The sequence below is a fragment of the Myotis myotis genome, unplaced genomic scaffold (genome assembly GCF_014108235.1).
Source record: "Myotis myotis isolate mMyoMyo1 unplaced genomic scaffold, mMyoMyo1.p scaffold_m19_p_21, whole genome shotgun sequence".
Classification (NCBI taxonomy): Eukaryota; Metazoa; Chordata; class Mammalia; order Chiroptera; family Vespertilionidae; genus Myotis; species Myotis myotis.
Window position 1 is genome coordinate 8,479,265 of NW_023416326.1, and position 13,494 is coordinate 8,492,758.

At 41.8% G+C, this 13,494-nt stretch overlaps 1 long non-coding RNA gene across 1 annotated transcript in view; it reads left to right on the plus strand.

Moving 5' to 3' along the window:
• LOC118678844 overlaps nucleotides 1-13,494 on the plus strand; it is a 73,793-nt gene that overhangs the window by 46,239 nt on the left and 14,060 nt on the right. The window lies entirely within an intron of this gene.

Consider the following 13,494-nt stretch of genomic DNA (forward strand, 5'->3'; position numbering starts at 1 on the left):
CGGGGGGGGGGTCGGTTCCCTTAACCCCCACATTTTTCAAGGGCCAACTGTATTTTATATCGCCAATCATATAAAAAGAAATCCTATGTGCTCAGATCTATTTGAAAACTCATAGGAGACAACATTAAAAAAATGTCATCTTATTTTCAGCTAAATTCGCCTGTGTTTCAAGCACAAATACATACACGTGGGTTTGTATGTACAAACATTGTTAATATGAATACTATCCCTAGCCAGGTGATCTTGATAACAGCCTGTGGGTATAGCCACGTCGAATTGTTCCAAGTTCAATGTTGCCTCACTGATGGGACAGAACGGAAAAGGAAAGTCGTGTTGAAGGCGCTGTAAGGAATAAAAGCATAATAATATTAGGTTTAGAACTTCCACATTTTTGGTCTTCAAGATCTTTTGCCAGTGTTAATTAATTAGTATTCATAGTGCCTTGGGAAGTAAATATTATCATCTCAATTTTAAATAAAATGGGAGAACGAAGGTTAAGTGGTTTCCCTCCGGCTGCAGCGGGATTACGTTTTATTTTTTATAAGGAAAATGAAAATGACTATCTAATAACATGTTAAATAAGATCAAGGATGTGGAAGTCCTTGTTTCCAACACCTGGCACCTAGTAGGCTTGCGATAAACGTCTTGAATTTTTAAAATCAGTATCTAGTTAAGGAGAAAAAGGTCACTATATCTGTTTCATATAGATGCATATATATTTTTCTATTACTTTTACATATATATTTAGTTAAGGATTTGAAGAACTAGAAAAAAAATTGAATGCATAAACTAGTTTATTCTTTTCTCTTTAGAAAGATGTAGCCTCTTTGAGACAAGAAGGCAGTTATATTTTTCAACATCTCCATAGAGTGAGATTATAGAGTCTTTTTTAAAAAATGTTTTTATTGATTTCAGAGAGAGGAAGGGAGAGGGAGAGAGAGATAGAAACATCACTGGTGAAAGAGAGTCATTGATTGGCTGCCTCCTGCATGCCCCCTACTTGGGATTGAGCCCACAACCCGGGCATGTGCCCTGACCGGGAATTAAACCGTGACCTCCTGGTTCAGTTCGAACACTGAGCCATACCAGCCGGGCTAGATTCTCTTTAGTACCTAATGACACCCACATTGATATCAAATTGTGTGGAAAATTCAATCAGGTCAATAAAAAATTCAGCAAATCATGAATAGGCTTTATAGATCTAACTAGAGGCCCGGTGCACGAATTCGTGCACAGGTGGAGTCTCTTGGCCTGGCTGGTGATTGGGGCCAATCAGGGCTGTGGGAGGTTGGCCGCCAGGGGGAGGGCCTTGGGAGGTTGGCTGTGGGAGCGCACTGACCACCAGGGGCAGCTCCTGCATTGAACGTCTTCTCTCTGGTGGTCAGTGCGCATCATAGCGACCGGTCATTTGGTCGTTCGGTTGCTTAGGCTTTTATATATATAGATACCACCACATAAATGGCCTGGTTGGATTTTTTTTCTCTTAATCCAATTGGCTAAAATTTGATCTAAATGTATTTGGGAGTGTCATGCTGAAACAGTCTCCCTGTCAGGCTCTTCTTCCTGACAGCTAGCCTAGATCTTTCTGACACCTTGAATATTTCTTCTGGTCTCTGTCGGCCAGGAGCTCGGGAACGGGGTTCTGTGGGTCTTGAGGGACATAGCGAAGAGCCTCCTTCCCAACTGCGGAATTCAGTGACGCACCATCCTCACCCTCCTGTGTGGTCCTCTCCTCAGTCTTTCCTGCCTTCTTTTATAGTAAACAGTGCTTTCAGCTGGGTTGTTGTATGAAAGAAATGATGACTTAAAACTGCTTTGGGGGCTAGTCTCATCCATCTAAACTCACCACCTCCTTACTTGTTCAGGGATGTTATTTGCTTTAGATAGTTATGAAGTTTCCCAGTTCTCCTGTGGATGCTTGAATCTGGCTGTTGACTGAACATGTGATATCGGCAGAAAGCAACCAGGTGAACGATGGAGATGCAGGGTTTGAGGCAGGGTGCGGATGGGCCCGGAACCTGGGCCTGGTCCACATGTGTGCTCCGTGTCCTTAACTCCTTGGGGGCAGCTTGTATTGTGTCTGAGGCCTTAAAGAATAAAACATGTGACATCATTGTTTGAGGCCTAGTTCATAAAAGGGATAGAAGTGAGGTACCACTGTCAGATGGGTTTATAATCCACATTTGCAATTGTATGTATATCAGGACTTTTCATCACCACCAAACTAGCTCTTAAGGAATAGTGGAGGCTTGCAGATGTTAACATCTGCTTCTTTATAATACACTTATTATAAAAAGTGAATTTTTGGAGAAATGAAGGAGAAAAATGTCTCTATCTAATTATAAAAAGTAAGCCCCATAGACTTGCCTACCATAGTGATTGAATGGAGTCCGAGGAGCAATTTATCCAGATACTTAAGGACCCAAATGCCCTCATTCAGTAAGAACAGTTTGTCAATTCTTAGCTAATAAGCTCCCTTTCTTGACAAAATGGTCTATTAAATAATCCAGGTTAAAAAACTGAGAATTCACTGTATACATATATAGTTATGTATACACATGTAGATTATATTAAATCTATACTATAGCATATATACTATAGTGTACATATAGGACGATATAGTATATATCCTATGGTATATACTAGGATCTGAATACATGTATACAAATACATATATGTAGCTTATACAGTCAATAATATGTTCAAAGTAATTGATTAAGATCACGTGTCAGTCTTTTCAATAAAGTGACTAGTTGTTTCAGTTTATCACTTCATTTTGCTAGTAAAGTTGGTTATATGGTCCACTTACTGAACTCTTAGTAGGAGGCCCTGGCAGATGCTCTTATCGAATTACTTTAGTAATGTGTTATACATCTTCACCAATTGGAGAAAGGATGATGGAGCCAGAGGCTATGAAGTAAAAGGCCAGAGAAAACTTTAAATTTGCTGTGGGTACAGCCTACTCCCATAAACACTTGTGTTTGTGGGTTTTTTTTTTAAATATATTTTTATTGATTTCAGAGGAAGGGAGAGGGAGCGAGAGATAGAAACAACAATGATGAGAGAGAATTGTGGATTGGCTGCCTCCTGCACACCCCCTACTAGGGATTGAGACTGCAACCCAGGCTGTGTCCTTGACCAGAATCAAACCTGGCACCCTTCAGGAGGCAGGCTGACGCTCTATCTACTGACCCCAACCGGCTAGGGCTTATGTGTGTGTTTTTAAAGAGCTATTTAAGTTTTACTCTCATCCTGATCAATATGAATTGCAGGCAAATTGGGAGACATTCTGGTCAAATTTTGTCGTGGTTTTGTTTTTTTTAAAGCTACATCTATTGTTTTTTAGTGCAAGCACATAGGTATGTTAAGAACCATAAAATCACCAAATTCTGCCAGTATTTAATTACATTTTATAATATGGTATATCAGTTCTGACTTAAAAGAATAATGTTATATAATATAAACTTGCATTAATATGTGCATAAAAATATTCAGTAGGACCTATAGTTGTTGCAGGAAAGTATTCCAAGGGTTAAGTGAATAGCACAGTGGTTTCAAATCCTTGTTTAAAATATGCCCCTTCTGAGAAAAAAAAAAAAAAGAGAGAAGAAAAATGATGGGTATTCACATGATTGACAACCTTTCCAAATAGAAGTGTTGCTATAATTAAGCAATAATGTATGAGTGAGTGTACATTATGACAAATTGGAAGCTTGGCTGATTAGATTGAGCATATAAGTTGTCAGTATAATTATCATATTTTAATCATTTTTCTCCATTTTTTATAACAGCATTGTCTTCAGCCTCATTTGGTGCTTATTAGATTGATATTCTAAGAGGAATTGTACAACATAAAACATGTCCTTAAACAGGATGAACTTTAGATAAGGCTTTGGGAACGTCTATAAACATTTATAATGATGGCTGTTATGTTGCTACCTTCTTCTAGCCACTGTTTGCCTTTGTGCAAAAATGGAGATTTCTTTTCAAGATAAAGTGGGTAATCTTGAGCCTATATGTCTCTGTAAAACACCACTATATTTCAATAGAAGCAGCCAAAATATTTATTAAAACTGCCTTCCCCATATAGGGTTTCCCCCATCCACTGCCTGTTCTTATCTGCAGACAGATCGTTCAGATGGATAACGCAATCCTTAGAGTGGCTTCTTTGCTTCTCTTGCTTGGTTTGACACTCTGCAATCAGCAAGGTTGAATCTGCAAGACACACAGGAAAGGCACTTTGCGGGGAGGACGGAGATGGAGGTGAGGGTCCAGCTTCTACTTCCTCCCCAACGAGGAGAGGATGCTAAAGGGAATGGCAAGACACCACTTAGTAACCAAGATTTCAATTTCAGAGCCTGAAAACGGGTTATCCTCACGCTATGACATGGACATTTAGGAAGCACATTAAGTGACTTGAATGTATATATTTAAAAAATATTTTTTTATTGATTTCAGAGAGGCAGCGAGAGGGAGAGATAAGAAACATCAACGATGAGAGAGAATCATTGATCGGCCTGCCTCCTTCATGCCCCCCACTAGAGATCCAGCTCACAACCCAGGCATGTGCCCTGACGGGGAATCGAACTGTGATCTCCTGGTTCACAGGTCAACGCTCAACCACTGAGAAACACCCACTAGGCAGCCACTTGAATATTAATGTTCCTTTTCCTGCCCCAAACCAGGATGCTAGCTCTCAGTAGTCCCAGCAATCCTTCCTCCTACCATGGAGATAAAGTCTTCACCAGGCCTCCAGGTCTCTGCTTTTGTCCTGGCGAGTCACAATGAGTTAGAGTCGCCGGAAATGTAGGGTTTGGGGTGTATAAGAATGTGCACGTCTAGAACCTGGTAGAGTCTTATTTCCTCCAGTAGTTCAGGCTCGAAGAGAGAGATGAGGGCTTTAAGGACCTCCCTCCAAAGAGGCATTGCCCTTACCTTAACGAGTGTGTGAGCTACGATATTTTCTCATTTATTCATCATCTTTGACTGAAGTCCCCACTCCCCCCCCCCCACCACCACCACCAATGGAACTTGTTAGAGACGTTTATTGTATGGACATGAATGATGTGACGGTAACGTCATCACTACCTTGCATTAAGAGTGGTCTGGACTACTAGTCAGTTAGCATCCTAGCAGATCCACCCATCTCTGGCAATAAGTGGAGGATACATCACTCCTCAAGACGCCCAAATAGCTAGACCAGGGGTGGGCAAACTTTTTGACTCGAGGGCCACAATGGGTTCTTAAACGGACCGGAGGGCCGGAACAAAAGCATGGATGGAGTGTTTGTGTGAACTAATATAAATTCAAAGTAAACATCATTACATAAAAGGGTACGGTCTTTTTTTTTTTTTTTTAGTTTTATTCATTTCAAACGGGCCAGATCCGGCCCGCGGGCCGTAGTTTGCCCACAGCGGAGCTAGACTTACAAGCTGCTTTTCTGTTGTCCATAAGCCCATTTATAAAAAGATTTAGGAATTACATTGAGAGATTGTCTATATTTATTTTCATTAATGTTTTTCCCTCCATCAATGTGATGCATAAAACATCACAGCGTTTTACATTTTGTCCTGAATGACGTGGACTTGGTCATTGACATGTCTGTTCTACCGTGGTTGATTTCACTGTTTCTTAATTTTATAGTTACATCTAACATTTTACTTCTAATTGTATAAAACAGTGGTCTTATACCAAAATAGGAAGGGTTATATTATTTAGTCACTTTATGGCTCTAAGGTCTAGAGACTGAACTTTTAAAAATATGTCTTTATTGATTTTAGTGTAAGGAAGGGAAGGGGATGGAGAGATAGAAACATTGATGAGAAAAACATTGATCAGCTGCCTCCTGCTTGCCCCCTACTGGGGACTGAGTCCACAACCCAGGCAGGTGACCTCCTGGTTCAGAGGTCAGTGCTCAACCACTGAGCAACACTGGCCAGGCTAGACTCAACATTTTTAAATTAAATCTTTATTGTTGAAAGTATTACATATGTCCCCATTGTCCCCCCATTGGCCCCTTCTAGCCTGATCCCACCTGCCACCCCAGGCCTTCATCACCCTATTGTCTGTGTCCATGGGTTACACATATATGCATACAAGTTCTTTGGTTGATCTCTTCCCACCTACCCATCCACCTGCACCTACCCTCTGAGATTCCACAGTCCATGTTCCATGCTTCTGTATCTGTGGATCTATTTTGTTCAGCAGTTTATTTTGTTCATTAGATTCTACCTATGTGTGAGACCATGTGATACTTGTCTTTCTCTGACTGGCTTATTTCACTCAGCATAATACTCTCCAGGTCCCTCCATGCTGTCTCAAAGGGTAAGAGATCCTTCTTTTTTACTGCTGCATAGTTTTCCATGGTATACATGTAACACAGCTTTTTATCCACTTATCTATGGATGGGCACTTGGGCTGTTTCCAGATCTTAGCTGTTGTAAATTATGCTGCTAGGAACATAGGGATGCATACCTTCTTTCTGATTGGTGTTTTGGGTTTCTTAGGATATGCTCCTAGAATTGGGATCAATGGGTCATATGGCAGTTCCATCGTTAATTTTTTGAGGAAACGTCATACTATCTTCCATAGTGGCTGCACCAGTTTGCATTCCCAGCAGCAGTGTACTAGGGTTCCCTTTTCTCCACATTCTCGCCAGCACTTGTCATGTGTTGATTTGTTGATGGTGGCCATTCTGACAGGTATGAGGTGATACCTCATCATTGTTTCATTTGCATCTCTCTGATGATCAGTGACATTGAGCATTTTTCATATGTCTCTTGGCCTTCTATATGTCCACCTAGGAGAAGGGTCTATTTAGGTCCTTTGCCCATTTTTAAATTGGATTGTTTGTCTTCCTTTTGTTAAGTTGTATGAGTTCCTTCTATATTTTGGAGATTAACCCTTTATCAGATGTATCATTGCCAAATATCTTCTCCCATACAATTGGCTCCCTTTTCATTTTTTTTATGATTTCTTTTGCTGTGCAGCTTCTTAATTTGATGGATTCCCATTTGTTTATTTTCTTAGTTTCCTTTGCCCTAGCCATGGTCAGCAAACTGCGGCTCGCGAGACACATGCGGCTCTTTGGCCCCTTGAGTGTGGCTCTTCCTAAGCCTTAGGAGGACCCTAATTAAGTTAATAACAGTGTACCTACCTATATAGTTTAAGTTTAAAAAATTTGGCTCTCAAAAGAAATTTCAGTCGTTGTACTGTTGATATTTGGCTCTGTAGACTAATGAGTTTGCCGACCACTGCCCTAGGGGATGTGTGTGCAAACATATTGCTACTTGAGATGTCTGAGATTTTGCTGCCTATGGTTTCTTTTAGAATTTTTATGGCTTCACAGCTTACATTTAAGTCTTTTATCCATTTTGAGTTTATTCTTGTATCTGGTGTAAGTTGGTGGTCCAGTCTCCCCATTTTGGCTGTCTGTTGGGGTTTGTGTCTATGTATTGGTAGATCTGCTATGACACTCAATCTCTAGTGCAGGGAAACGTTAGACGCTGTTTCTGACTGAACCTGGGTCCCCTGTTTCGGGCTCTCAGCGGCCCACAGCTCGTGGCTCCCGCTGCTGGGGCTGGGTGCCTTTGGAAAGGACCAAGAGATGCCCCGGGGCCTGCTTTCCTTAGCCCTGGGCCCAGAAGGAGGTCAGGCAAAGACTGAAAGCCTCCAGAGATCTGCCTCTGCCTGCAGTCTCACTGTTCCCATCGGTCCCAGGCTATCAACCACAGGGTGGGGCAATTGCCTTCCCTCCAGGAAAAAACTGCCTGGATAGCAAAGGTCAGAAGGAAAAAGCTGTCCTCGACAGGATGAGGGAATTACTCAGCCCAGGAGATGGGGTGGCTGCCTTCTGAGCTCCAACCCCAGAACCCCCAACCCTGGACTCTCTTCACACAGCTCCAGTCCACTCTGCCCTCCCTCTGCGGGAGTCCAAGGTGAGTGGCTGCACACGAAATTGTGTGTGTTGGCCTTTTAAGAGGATACCTGCATTTCCAGCCGTCTCTCCCTGGCAGACAGCAACCCTGCTGCTTTTCACAGCCAGGTGTTCTGTGGGCACCTTTCTCAGTTCTGATGCTCTGGGCTGGGGAGCCCAGCTTGGGGTTTAGACCCCAGAGTTCTCAGTGGGAACCCCCACAGCTGAGATATCCCTCTGGGACTTCAGCTGCTGTGTGTGGGAGCCCGGCCAACCCATTCACACCTCTGCACTTCCTACCAGTCTCCATTCCGTCTCCAGTCTCCATCCTTGTTTATTCCACGTACTCTGATGCCATTTCAAATCTAGACTCAATATGTTTAATATAGAAACAGCATCAGCTGCTTATGGAAAAATGGAAAATGGCACCGAACTCCTGGCAAATCTTCACATGACGTGACCATCATCAGGCCTCTTTCTGCTATGAAAAGGGCACCTGCAAGGTCTTTAAAAATATACATTTTATTGATTTTTTACAGAGAGGGAGAGGGATAGAGAGTTAGAAACATCGATGAGCGAGAAGCATCGATCAGCTGCCTCCTGCACACCCCCTACTGGGGATGTGCCCACAACCAACATTCATGCCCTTGACTGGAATCGAACCTGGGACCCTTCAGTCCCCAGGCCAATGCTCTACCCACTGAGCCAAACCGGCTAGGGCTGCAAGGTCTTTTTGCCCCTCTCCCCGGCTTCCCCGCTTGGGTCTCCTGGAGTTTGCATACAGGTTCTCTCTTCAAGCCTCGTCCTCCGGTAACATTCACAGATTTGCAGGGGAAATGAAATACTGCAGCGACCTTTTTAATTCCCCCGACTTTTTACAATCTTGGAAAAGTTAACGCAACAGCAGGAGTTTAATCATATTCACGGACGTAAAAGACAAAATAAGGCACCTCAGCCTTCTGAGGGCAATGCGACCTCCAGGCATCAGACACTGTCCCTTGGGGAGCAGAAACCAAGCTTGCGTGCATCTCTTAGGACGCATGGCTCTATCCTGGGCTGTCACCCCCGTCTGCCGCTCACACGCCCGCGTCTGGTCTCTCTACCTTGAACTTCCTTCTGCATTGCCTGTTTCTTTCCTAAGCACGTCATCTTGATTGATTCAGAATGCTGTTGATTCACAGGTATCTCGTTTTGGAACTGTATCCTGTTACACTGGATACGTAAAGTCCTTCCAATACCAGGGACCCTGTGGACATGGCGCTCGATGCCAGATTCTCATTTGTTTACACGGGTGTCTAACAACTGGTGGTGATTCTTAAAAATCAAACGCAGTGGTTCCTACGAGTCCCTGGGGGTCTCGCAGCGCCCCATCATTTAGCCAAGTGTCATTGTGTGTGCTGTTTAGTCTTGGGTCTCAATTGTTGTGCAGTTGGGTTGATGGATGAGATGGCCTAAAGAAAAGTAGGAAAGAAAGAAAAAGAAAAAAAAAAAAGAACAGTATTCTTCGCAGAGCCCACGGTGACAGAGCAGATCGGCTCTCTCAAATCCCCGTCCACACGGCCATTGTCACCGAGGTGATGGATGGAGAATCCCATCGGCTCTGAGCTGTTGGTCAGCCTGATAGGGAAAAGCAGTCCTTACAGCCCTCACCGTGTTCCTGCCAACAGTCCTGAGAGGTCAGCAGCCCGGACATCTGTGCACTAGAGACGGGCTTCTGTCCTTCCGATGCACGCGAGATTGTCAGCTGGCGTGTCACGAGGGTTTTGCTTTAGGGGTAGTCGCCTCTAAAAAGCAGAGCACTGAATTGCTCATGTTCTGTAACTACTTCAAAGTCTTAAATCGAGCTCTGCTAACGAATGTAGATGTGTTAGTGCGACTGGGAAACTGATATTAATTTTTTTCAGCTTGTAAACACTGTCTACTTAGTGTGTTTTGTGGATTATACAGAGTCTTGCTACCCTTCCAGGTCACAGTTATCCTCTCAGACCACGGGTCCCCATGAAAGCTGGAGGGACAGATGAATGGACTACACATGATATACCTTTTATTTTATTTTATTTTTTAAAAATATATTTTTGTTGATTTCAGAGAGGAAGGGAGAAGGAGAGAGAGAGAGAAACATCAATGATGAGAATCATTGATTGGCTGCCTCCTGCACACCCCACACTGGGGATCGAGCCCACAACCCGGGCATATGCCCTTGAGTGGAATCGAACCTGGGACCTTTCAGTCCACAGAGCGATGCTCTATCCACTGAGCCAAACCGGCTAGGGCACCTTTTATTTTAAATGTTTAACTTTTAAATATATTTTTATTGGTTTCAGAGAGAAAGGGGAGAGGGAGAGAGAGATGGAAACATCAATATTGAGAATCATTGATTGGTTGCCCCCTGCACCCCCTCCCCCCACTGGGGATCGAGCCAGCAACCTGGGTATGTGCCTGACTGGGAATCGAACCAGCGACCCCCTGGTTCCTGGGTTGATGCTCAACTGTTGAACCAACCAGCTGGGCTATATGATTTATCTTTAGGTCTGATGTTAGTAGGCTCCAGGCATGATATATTACAGATGCTTGAAGAAAAGATTTTTATTTCTCTTTATACTGTGAAACAGATTTCCAGGAAATCATCAATTAACTCAAACATAGGCTATGTTAGCATTGACGAAAATCAAGTATGGTTGCAAGAATATATATTTAGTGAATTGATCGTCATCTTAATCTTTGATAAATATTTAAACTCTAAAATATCATCTATTCCTTATCATTGACCTGAAGATTTTTGACCAGGGAGTCCTTTCTCTCTATTTAAATTGCTTATTTCTTGGTTGAGCTGGAAGATACTGAAAGGGGGAAAAAAAAAAAAAGGTGTCATTGCTATGATCTGAGACTGGGGAACTTCAGGCTCCATAAATTTGTTTTATTTGATTTAGATGAGGCAGCAGGTAATGTAACTGGACACAGTTGACAAGAAATTATTTTTTATTTAAAGAACTATTTGAAGAACACGCTCATTAAAGAAAATTTAGGGGGAAAGTAGAAACGTAAGCGGAATGTACAAATACACAGATAGTTCTATCACCCATATAGGCAATATGGACTAGTATTTTAGAAGTGCCATTTGGCCTTTTGGACTAGACCAAGGCAAGAAGTGGCAGGCATATTTTAATGTTTTGAAAACAAAAAAATATTAAGATTGAAGGTCAGTAACAAACTTGGGAGAAAAACAAAATTTTAAAAGCAAATCCTTATAACAGTTCATTTTCACCCTGATTATGTCTAGTTATAAATATATTTGTGTGTGTGTATATATATATATATATATATATATATATATATGCATCTCCCTTCAAAATATTACGATCAACAACTTTGTGTGATATGGCTGGTGACATGCATTATTTCATTTCAGAAGCTATGCATCTGATTGATTATTTAAATGCTTATAAAGAAAACCATTGCAATAAGAAACTAAAAGTATATGTTAGAAATAAACAAGCTCTCAACACACACACACAAAACTCTTTTATGAGAATTATCTTATTAGGAAAATACAAAATCAATCCAATCTTTCAAAAGACCAGAGAAAAATGGGAACAACATTCCAGCAGATGGTGGTAACATCCAGTCTTATCTGTAAGTAAACCAGGTGTCATAGGGTCTTCTTGGCAGACTGTCCTCATGCCGTGTGACTCTGCTGAGGCCATCCATGTTGTCGTATCTACGAAAACAAACACACACAAGTCCAGTTTCACAGGTGTTTCTACGTCGCGGACCTCTTGTGGGGTGATGCAGAAGGGGGTAACATTGTACCCCCTTCTGTTTGAATCGCCACCACCCGGGGCTTCCTCTCTTCCGGACCAGGTTTCACTTTGGTTCTTTTTGATCTTGTAATTCTTCAGGTATTGTGCTGAACACGTGTTATGACCATAATATGTTTAATGATCTGTCTCCTGTTTGACTGTGTGGACATGAGAGCTAGGATTATCACCTCGCAGAGTGAACAGACAATGCCAGTAATGTTTTATTCAAAGAGGGAAATAATTGTGTGTGTGTCAGAGAGAGAGAGAGAGAGAGAGAGAGAGAGAGAGAGAGAGAGAGAGAGAGAGAGAGAGGGAGAGAGAGAACACATATTGGGAGAGGAATTAGGTAGAACTTGACCTGGGTTTGTAGTCCCATAGAGCAAATTGGACCTGGTGAGAATGGACCAGCAAGACAGGTTTTCAGGTCATTACAAGAAAGATCTTATTAAAAAGAAGAGCTTTCCCACAATGACTCGGGTTGCCTGAATATGTGATGAACGTCCTGAGGTGGAAATGCTAGCAGGAGCCACGTGAGTATCTCACAGGGATGATATAGAACGAGATTAAATGAACTCTAAACGCCCTTCTGACACCACGAATCTAATTCTAGTAAGGCGTCAATTCTAAATGGAGTGGCTAAGGGCAAATGACACGACTGAATAAAAAAAAAATTAGTTTAATTGAAAATGAACATGTTAAATTAGCAGCTACTATACGCAGACATGGTTCTAGCCATTTTGGATACCCCTCTGAAAATGGCAAAAAGGTCCCTGTCCTTAAGGAGTTTAGATGCTAGTGAGGGAGATAGATGACAAACAAGAGAGTCACACAAAATAATTTTAGATAGTGTTTAGTGCTATGGGAAAAAATAGGCTACTGTACAGAGAGTGACTGGGGTTGGGGCCGGCTAACATTAGATCAACCATCAAACAAGAAATACATATGTTTAATAATAGTCTGTATTGTATCTCAGTAGCATTTCTAGAAAAAACAATTTCCAGGACATACTTAGTGTTGGCACTGCAAAACATTAACATTATCTCTGGGACGCTGGTTCTGTGGATTAGGTGGATACCACAGAGGGAGGCAGCACCCTGATCTGGAGAACTTAGAACCATTTGGGTTTAAAAACAGTTTGTTCTTGCCCTAACTGGTTTGGCTCAGTGGATAGAGCACTGGCCTGAGGACTGAAGGGTCTCAGGTAAGATTCCAGTCAAGGGCATGTACCTTGGTTGTAGGTACGTCCCCAGTAGGGGGTGTGCAGGAGGCAGCTGATCGATGTTTCTCTCTCATTGATGTTTCTAACTTTCTATCCCTCTCCCTTCCTCTCTGTAAAAAATCAATAAAATATATTTTTTAAAAAGTTCTTATTCTGATACAGCAATATTTTTAGAAAGTATTACAATATTAATAATGTTCAATCATCAGAGGAAATGCCTTAGTAATATTTCAGAAACTAGATTTTTCTATTACTTTTATTCATTTTCTTTTTAAAATTGTGATTGTGATTTACTTACTGCATAATTGAAGCAGGGTTACTGTTAGATAGTATAAACATATTTCACTGTAGTGGGCTGTTAGTCTTGGGACATAGTTTGCTGAACCAATTTTGTGATTCTGTGGACCGTTTAATAAAAAGGTAGTATCATGGCTAAGAGCACATTACTTCTCAATGCTTCTTTCCTATGAATTGTCTTTTTAATGTTTCTCAGGAACGAGGGTTAACTTTGAACTGAAAGTTGAAAATCTTCATGTTGTCATTCTTTATGTTCTCGTTTA